Genomic DNA, 10,794 nt, shown 5'->3' with positions numbered 1-10,794 from the left:
TTCTCTCACATATGTCTCCGCATTCAAAGTCTGCGTCGCAATCAAATGTTTTTCTCTCACATAAGCTTATGTCTCCGCATTCAAAGTCTGCGTCGCATTCAATGTTTTTCTCTCACCTATGTCTCCGCATTCAAAGTCTGCGTCGCAATCAAATGTTTTCTCTCACATATGTCTCCGCATTCAAAGTCTGCGTCGCAATCAAATGTTTTTCTCTCACATATGTCTCCGCATTCCAAGTCTGCGTCGCATTCAATTGTTTTTCTCTCACATATGTCTCCGCATTCAAAGTCTGCGTCGCAATCAAATGTTTTTCTCTCACATAAGCTTATGTCTCCGCATTCAAAGTCTGCGTCGCAATCAAATGTTTTTCTCTCACATATGTCTCCGCATTCAAAGTCTGCGTCGCAATCAAATGTTTTTCTCTCACATATGTCTCCGCATTCAAAGTCTGCGTCGCAATCAAATGTTTTTCTCTCACATATGTCTCCGCATTCCAAGTCTGCGTCGCATTCAATTGTTTTTCTCTCACATATGTCTCTGAGGTATGCCTCAGTGTACGTTATTCCGAGAAGCATAATTTCTATCGAACAGCGCTCTCAGACGGTCGCTATTGACAACGACGAACATTGTATCAAGTTATTTTCAATAGATTATCCATCGAAAATTTGTTTGGACGCCGCTTGTGCCGGGCGCCCGTGTGTTGAGGTCACGTCATAAACATTTCCACAATAACCCATATATTGACTTATATACTTAATATCAACATTGAAGGTATCCGTTGGTTTCCTGTACTGAAATTAAATCGACGACAATTTTTTTAGTTTTGGTGATACTTTTACGTACGTTTCGGCACATTTTGGAGCACCTCGGCGTAGTTTGGCGCCATTGTGAACGGGGGACTACACGCGAGTGAGCGAGACAACAATGTATCAATTTCGGACAAAAGGATATCGATCGATAACGTTCACTGCACGATTACAGTGGAGACTCTACGCCCGTTCGCCTCTGTTCTGTGTTATTCTTGCAGTTTACTGGGATTTTCATAGTATATTCGCCAAAATTTGGTATAAATTACAACAACCTGACTGGTATTTGGTCTGTATAATTTAAGAGACGCTAACCGATTAAAATGGGTCAATATTAGACCCTGATTCTGCATATGCAAACGCTGTAAGATCGCCATTTTATTGAGGGCAAGAGCAAAAATTCAGCGATCGGAAAAATAAAATGCAACTAAAGCAAGTTTCGTCGAGAAATTCAAAAAACTAAAACGACAGCAATTTTGTATATATATCAACAGGTCCTATTTCCCGTATTTGCTGCCCTTACAATTATAATATTTTGGGAAGAATTTCACAAGGGAATTCCAAAAATACGTAAGCGATAAGAGACATATGCAAAATCAAGTAAAAAACACAGTCAACAGCAAAACGATCTTCAACTCGTCATTTCATAAAAAAGAGGGAAACTAAAAAAAAAAACCATAGAGTTTTAGTTACCCTTCATGATATGTGTCATACCAAATATTATAAAAAATAACAGCGAAATGAAAAAGTTAAACCAACGGTTTTTTTCAGATGTATTTTTCATTTTACGATGTGTCTACTCTGCTCGATTTCCCATAGAAAACAATTGCGTTTAATGTACTGAACAGACCGTACAACTATCGCTCGTTCAAATTTCTCAATTCTGAACCAATTATAGTGAAAAGTGGCACGGTGTTTCCTTGATATATATACAAAATTGCTGTCGTTTTAGTTTTTTGAATTTCTCGACGAAACTTGTTTTAGTTGCATTTTATTTTTCCGATCGCTGAATTTTTGCTCTTGCCCTCAATAAAATGGCGATCTTACATTATACAGACCAAATACCAGTCAGGTTGTTGTAATTTATACCAAATTTTGGCGAATATTAACTATGAAAATCCCAGTAAACTGCAAGAATAACACAGAACAGAGGCGAACGGGCGTAGAGTCTCCACTGTAATCGTGCAGTGAACGTTATCGATCGATATCCTTTTGTCCGAAATTGATACATTGTTGTCTCGCTCACTCGCGTGTAGTCCCCCGTTCACAATGGCGCCAAACTACGCCGAGGTGCGCCAAAATGTGCCGAAACGTACGTAAAAGTATCACCAAAACTAAAAAAATTGTCGTCGATTTAATTTCAGTACAGGAAACCAACGGATACCTTCAATGTTGATATTTAAGTGTATAAGTCAATATATGGGTTATTGTGGAAATGTTTATGATGTGACCTCAACACACGAGCGCCCGGCACAAGCGGCGTCCAAACAAATTTTCGATGGATAATCTATTGAAAATAACTTGATACAATGTTCGTCGTTGTCAATAGCGACCGTCTGAGAGCGCTGTTCGATAGAAATTATGCTTCGCGGAATAACGTACACTGAGGCATACCTCAGAGACATATGTGAGAGAAAAACAATTGAATGCGACGCAGACTTGGAATGCGGAGACATATGTGAGAGAAAAACATTTGATTGCGACGCAGACTTTGAATGCGGAGACATATGTGAGAGAAAAACATTTGATTGCGACGCAGACTTTGAATGCGGAGACATAAGCTTATGTGAGAGAAAAACATTTGATTGCGACGCAGACTTTGAATGCGGAGACATATGTGAGAGAAAAACAATTGAATGCGACGCAGACTTGGAATGCGGAGACATATGTGAGAGAAAAACATTTGATTGCGACGCAGACTTTGAATGCGGAGACATAAGCTTATGTGAGAGAAAAACATTTGATTGCGACGCAGACTTTGAATGCGGAGACATATGTGAGAGAAAAACAATTGAATGCGACGCAGACTTTGAATGCGGAGACATATGTGAGAGAAAAACAATTGAATGCGAGGCAGACTTTGAATGCGGAGAACAGGTAGTTTTGGGCCACCGTACGTACTGCAGCGTTAAATTTCAGACAGCATACCAGTAACGTCAAGGTGCAGACAGACACTTTCCTGTCCGTTTTGCCGATAAAGTATCTGTGCGTGTTTCATTCAGCGTTTTGTAAACACATTCCGGGATTTCAAAGTCATGACCTCTGCCTTTTCGATAGATAGTATTTTACTGACAAATAATTTTCACCAGAGTTAGCGTTAATTGATAGGCTGTCTATGATATACAGAATGTGCTCGAACAAACTGTGTCGTGATGGAAGAAGACGACCGGTATTGGGTATGACAACTAGACGAGGGTCACAGTTACCCGTTGTACGGTCTAATCTCTCACATACCAAAACGAGCACAAACTTGCTTTGGACAATGTATTCGACAAATTCAAGTATATCATGTTTTGTGAAATCAAGTTTTACATATCTTTTGGTAGGGGAAGAAAATAATCCCACAGATATACCCACTCATTTCTCTGAAAGGCACGTTACTTAAAATACGCCTATCTATCTATCTATCTATCTATCTATCTATCTATCTATCTATCTATCTATCTATCTATCTATCTATCTGTCTGTCTGTCTGTCTGTCTATCTGTCTTCTCTCTATGTATGTATTTATGTATGTATCTATGTATCTATGTATCTACATATCTGTCTTTGTATCTCTATCTTTAATATATATATATATATATATATATATATATATATATATATATATATATATATTATATATATATATATATATATATATATATATAATCGATCACAGTCTGTGTGTCTGTCATTTGTTCTGCAGAATTACCTATAGAGAACGTATCTATCAGACGCTTTGTCAAACTTTCCAAGTACAAAACACTTTGTTTACCTCCTCACAATGAAACTCTTCACAACTATTGAAATCATCACGGTTCCAACAAGCACCTACGAGCACACAGTCATCACTTTACTTTGTTCAAATTCAAAATTCATCGTCGATGCGATGGTCGTATCTCTGTATCACAGACAGACATTGTCGCTGATATGTGAAAGACACGCTGTTTTATGGGCCTATGGCGTTTGCCCGTATTTTTAGTCCCCACGGACACCGTCCGGGGGACTTATAGGTTTGGTCATGTCCGTGCGTGCGTCCGTCCGTGCGTGCGTCCGTCCGTCCGTCCGTTCACGCAGATATCTCAGAGACGCCTGGAGCGATTTCGTTCAAACTTGGTACAAGGATAGTACCCTACCTCATACAGATGCACGTCGATTTGTTTCACAATGCGATCAAATTTGGCCGTGTTAGAGGACTTTTTAGTTTTCGCCTCCATAGACTCCCATGTATAAGGCAGTCCATAGACTCCCATGTATAAGGCAGTCCATAGACTCCCATGTATAAGGAAGTCCATAGACTCCCATGGATAAGGCAGTCCATAGACTCCCATGTATAAGGCAGTCCATAGACTCCCATGTATAAGGCCAAGAAATAAAAATTAAGTTTCTCATCGTATTCATATTGGAAAAAAGGATGCAGTGACACAGTTTTTAGTCCCCACAGATAAAGTCCAGGGGGCTTATAGATTGGGTCATGTCCGTCCATGAGTCCATCCGTGAGTCCATCCGTTCACGCAGATATCTCAGACACTTTGACAAAATGTCACGTGACCTTGGTGACCTTTGACCTCAAATATACAAATTTGTCCATAACTCAGTAACCACAAATGCTAAACCTTTCATATACAAGGTATGATGGGACACCCTATGACACCACATGTTGTACCTCATTAATTTTGCACATATCTAATTTTGAGCGAGCCAATAGAGCTAGAGGTCTGATTTTTGGTACATATGGATAACTTAGCAATACAATTTTTTTGACAAAATGTCACGTGACCTCAATGACCTTTGACCTCAAATATACATATTTGTCCATAACTCAGTAACCACAAGTGCTACACTCTACATATTTGGTATGATGGGACACCTTATGACGCCATATATTGCATCTCATTAATTGTGTGCATATCTAATTTTGAGCGAGCCAATAGAGCTAGAGGTCTGATTTGTGGTATATAGGGATAACTTGGCAATACAATTTTTTTGACAAAATGTCACGTCACCTCAATGACCTTTGACCTCAAATATACATATTTGTGCATAACTCAGTAACCACAAGTGCTACACTCTTCATATATGGTATGATGGGACACCTTATGACACCACATATTGTACGTCATTAATTATGTGCATATCTAATTTTGAGCGAGCCAATAGAGCTTGATGTATGATATTTAGTCCCCACGGACACGGTCCGGGGGACTTATAGGTTTGGTCATGTCCGTCCGTCCGTCCGTCCGTTCACGCAGATATCTCAGAGGTGCCTGGAGCAATTTTGTTCAAACTTGGTACAAGGATTATTACCTATGCCATAGATATGCACGTCGAATTGTTTTACAATCCGATCCAATATGGCCTTCTGGCGGCCATTTTGTTTCCTGTATTTGATGTCGGTGTGTATGTTCACGCAAATTTCTCAGTGATGCTAGGAGCAATTCAATTCAAACTTGGTACATAGATCACTCTATATGTTATACATATCCACATTGATTTTTGTTTTGATCCGGTCTAAAATGGCTACCTGGCAGCCATTTTGTTTCCTATATTTGACGACTCTGTGTTTGTTCATGTAAATTTCTCAGCGATGCCGGGTGCGATTGCATTGAAAGTTGGTACATATATTAATCCTTATCACATATATATGCATGCCAATTTTTGTAATGATTCTATCGAAAATGGCTGTGTGACGGTCGTTTTCTTTCCTGTAGTAGATATCCATCAACAGGCTCCCCAGCTATGATCCATAGGGGTTCCAGGATGGTATTAATATTAATGCTGTGTCCATTCATAGGGGCTCATGAATGCAGATGGTGACAAAGTCCCAATTACAAGTGGGGACTATGTCATTGACAATGACTTGTTCAATTACATTTCAAAGTTACCCACAGCTACCATGGCTATATCAGCAACAAAGCAATTTGCTAAATCCGGATTTCGCAGCAGCGGGACTGCGCAAATATCGCTGCGAGTTGGTGTACGTTTGCTGCGTTCAGAAACGCCTCGACGTGGGACTTCTAGAATTTTCCCCAGATTTTTTTGCACTACACGGAACAACATAAAAAAAATCAAGCATCACATTTCTAACTCACAATATTGGAGTTCCACTCATCCCGAAACTCTTCATTTCAAAACGATGGAGGGCTTGTAAACGTTTTAGTTTTGCTCAAATACGATAAAACGTGTCTCGTTTTCTTGTTAAAATAAGTAAAATAGTGATTTTTGAAACTTCATGACTTCCTTGCCTGCTGAAAAATGTATGGGAAATACCAACTACTGTATCTAGTATGGTGTTGTAAAGTCACGTAAGAACCTATGTCGCCTTATCATATTTAGATAAACAGAATAACGCAGGGTTCTCAAATGCATTGTGCTTCGCTTGCAAAGAGAGACAAATAGGCGGCCAACTTATTAGTCACGGGTAAAAGGTTACATAGAGCGGGGATACCATCCCTAAGTGAAAATATCTTTTTTAAAATTAACATATTTCGGATCACTTTTATGCTTCCTTACACTATAAGTACTGGGAATTATGAACAATAACGGCCATAGGTATAAAGGCGATGTTGACAAACCATGCATAGACAGTGTAACGGAACACTGGACGCGTCAATGATAAAGAGAACCGTCAGTGGTTAATGATGATATCAATTTGAATTATTTCTATGAAAAAGCTGAATACAAGGTTTTCCAAAGGGGCTGATGGAATACAAAAATGTAAATACTAAGTAGTAAGGCATTCAAAAACAATCAAACGCTGCTGCTATGTCTCTTTAGGTACTTGCCTCAACATGAATCAGAATGCAATCAGGAATGACATGGATTATGAAATAATAGGTCTTATTGCTTTTATCCTCTGGTATTTAATCAGTTGTTACAACAGCGGAATACTCCCCTTTACCAATCATGATTATGCGCCGTTTCCCTTTGTGATACATTGACCAGAGGGGAGTGAGGATTTTGACATCTCTATTAAATTACCAGCCACTTCTCAACAGCCAGGTTCGCATCAGTTTGAGGCAGCTGGTAGTAATTACATATATCGTAGGGGTGGCATGCATTATCATGGCATGTTGTTGCCAAATCTATTTTTGATTTAACAGTCTTCCAACTACTTGTGCCTCTATCAGGCCATACATTGCGTATGGGCAACTCGTGTGAAATGCATAAGTTGTGTTATGCGTATGTACTCCTTTCTGTCACTAAGCAGGAATCGCTGTGCAGTGTTTGTCATCATTGATACCTTTAAATCAGTTAGCACTGATGGTTATCTTAAAATGAAAATTTATTTGCTGCTATTCATTTAGTAATTTTTGTGGTTATCACAGTCTTTCATTGTCACCTTCGAGTTAACCTTTGTAAAAGTGTTTGGCGAAAACTTCAATATTCCTCTCTCCATTTCTAAATAAATATAAAGTTTAAGGAAAAGAAACATACCCGGTCATTTGGATAATAGAATTCTACCAATATTGTGGCACAAGATTCAAAAAATACAAAACACACCAGTGCAGTGCAGTGTAGTGTAGTGTAGTGTAGTGTAGTGTAGTGTAGTGTAGTGTAGTGTAGTGTAGTGTAGTGTAGTGTAGTGTAGTGTAGTGTAGTGTAGTGTAGTGTAGTGTAGTGTAGTGTTTAGTACTGTCGTTTGCTAAACCTAAAACCAGCAACATTATAAAAATTACGACTGAGTAAGATAAAATCCAGGAAAAGAATGATATAAAACAGCCCTGAAAAATAGCCGGTCAAATTTAATGAGTAGCCAGAGAATTTGGCGCTATAAATGAAACGTTCAAGATGGCCAGTCATGGTGTTCGATTACAATACCCCATGGCCAGGCAATATGTGTGCACTCTGATACTGTTACATTCGAAGGGTCTCTGTCAACCAGGGTGGATGTACAGAAGGGGAGTCACATGTGGTCAACATCGGTTTATTGTAATCTAATCATACTTATAATCGAAAGTATTTTTGCAAGTCCCCCTCCCAGCATACCCTCAACCTGTTCAAGTTCCCTCTTAATTCTCCGCCCCTTTTCTCATCCCCACGAGGTGTTTGTGAAAATAGCTTGACTGTGAACACACCAGCAATGAAGTCTCTGTGATATGTGTCAATCTACAATTCGGTTGGCCACAGTCCCTCGTGGGCTATTCAGCTGTGGGACTATTCGCCCCATAGACGAGTGTACATAAGCGAGGGTTGTTTCTCGCTTATGTACACTCGCTCCCACAGCTGAATAGCCCACGAGGGACTGTGGTTGGCATATACATAGAAGAGCCTGCACAGTTTCTACAGACTGTGTAGGTATCCAAAATTGAAGTGAATTATTTGACAAAAACTAGAGAAGATTCAAGAAAATGAACCCCGGAGCAGTATCCTTGATCTCTCTTGTTCGCCTGCTGGATAATCGAATATGGTGTCTGATTAGACCTTAGGTGTCTCTAAACTCTTATTATGTATTTGGCCGACATCGTAGAAGACTAAAGTTCGGACAGATTTCTTTGTCGTACTGCACACATTCGTACTTGTCGCACCTTTGCTTTATAATTTATCAAGATACTTGTTTTTCAGCATGGTTTAAGTTTCTCTAACTCTTGTCCCGTACATATACGAGCATTGCGTTGAATGGCGTGGCGATTTATGTCCTCGCTCCATATGTCGCCCTCTGTTGTCAGCTTTCGGAAAACTTTGCATTCTCTCCCCTCCCCGCGAAACCCTAATACGCACAGGTTTTCACTTGTACGCTTTTAACTTTTCATACGCAGTAGAGCTGAAACTAGGCTGACCAGCTGCAGCCTCACCTTTGTCACAGCCCTGCCAGTAAATTACAACCATAAGATAGGCAACACCCCTGCTTATTTATTTAAAATGTTATCTGAGCAACTGGGTAAGGGCCTGGACTGAAATATTAGATGGGGTGAATGGCCTATACTATTCAACATCAGAATACAACAAACAACTCACGACCTACTTCTTATCTCTTGTACAAATATTACTGAACCAATCGCTTACTTGACAAAGAAGACGCCATCCCCTACATCACTTTTTCGATATTCTTTCCAGGATCCCGCACACAGTATTCTTTCTCGAAAAAGTCCGTATATGTAGTAAGTCAACCGAATGTTACTGTCTATGATTTATGTCTCCAGTTCCAATGTAAACCATAATATCGTTAATTACACTTACAGACACGTTGGCAGACCATCTCTGTTGTATAGCGTTCGATGAAACTGACCGAATGGTAACGTAAGCTAACATGTGTAAATGTGAACATGGCGAGGCTGTAATGAATATGGTAGATATTGGAGCGTCCCTGAATGGATATTTTAAAATCTCTGCTTTCAGTTTGTTGTTTTGTACATATGTCCCTTTCGGTTTTATCGCATTGATAGTTTAAAATGCATGTTCAAAGCAATTTTAATTGAGATAATTGGAATTAAGGTGAATTTTGCTAAAGATACACTGATAATTCTGAAATAATGCCATGATCTGTGCTGTTACACATATGTTTAATTTGGCCCTGCAATTTGAATAACTTTGTGTCTCGTCTGTACATTTCACCACTGAAATGGTTGTCTCTGGAACCGTTTCGTCGAAAATCACAGTGGCACACCCCCACCTAAATCGAAACAGGAATACGCTGTGAATTTTGTCCCAAAACCGTAGCCAACGCCGAGAGGGCCCTCCAAGGCGTGCCAAATATTTCAAAAATATCATCGTTACGGTGTAAAAAATAGTAAAAAAAGAAATTGGGTGGAATTACGGAGGGAAATAAATAAGAAAAGCGTAATTCCAAAAAAAGGAGAAATGTCACTTAATGCTTAGTTGTAAAATATTTCAAAGCGTAATGAGGAAATAAACAGTTCGCATCGATTTGTAATAAGTGCATACAAGTCGCGTAATAGTTCGCATAAAAAGTGCAATGAGTGTTGATTATGAAAGAAACAAGCAAATCAAACAAATATTATGCGCACATAAAAATATTTAAATACCTAAAAGGAAAAAAGGAACTACCTCTCATAAAAAAAGGTTCAATTAAACTAATAAAGTATGAACCACGACCGGTTTGACTGTAAAAAAGAAAGAAAAATAGAGTAATAAAAGGCCGACTATGGTGGCGCTAGATAAAAAGAGATATTATCTGCTCAACAAAAAAAGCCCGGCATATCGCAAAAAAAACTGCCGGCCTGTGCTAAAAAACACAACAACAACGAACGGGCACATGCCGTAAAAAGACCAAACATGCAAAGTTAATTAATTCAAAAGCGTCATGGTTCTCGTGTCTTTCGATCCCACAGCTCTACGCCTGGGAATCCGATCATTCGAGTCATACTCCAATCTCTGGCGAGATATTTGGAGCATTTCATCGATAACTTTCCTCTACCGTACTTGACGAATTGTATACTCATAAGATTATGTTAATACAATAGTTCTCAGTTTATGGATATACTGTGTGAGTCACGTGTCTTTTGGTTTAGTTATAACAAGCATTACGCTGAACTCACATGGTGTGACATTATCGCCGATTATTGTGACAAATAGCAAAATGAGGGTCGTAAAACTGGTATGTGGGAGATATAACCGCGCTAGCGTTTTATATTACTTTCCATTATTTTGTTTCCATGGAAACAACATGTAGCATCGTCACATTTACCTTCCCAGAAAGGTATATTTGATTGATGAATTCTTAAAATACTGAACAGCTGAAACTTCTATCGATAATATGTTCAGACTTTTTGTGATAAAAACTCTAAAATCACGGTTAATTGCCGCCCTGGTAGAGTTTAAGTAA

Source organism: Ptychodera flava, chromosome 19 (genome assembly GCF_041260155.1).
Source record: "Ptychodera flava strain L36383 chromosome 19, AS_Pfla_20210202, whole genome shotgun sequence".
NCBI classification, from domain to species: Eukaryota; Metazoa; Hemichordata; class Enteropneusta; family Ptychoderidae; genus Ptychodera; species Ptychodera flava.
This window is presented reverse-complemented; position numbering follows the sequence as displayed.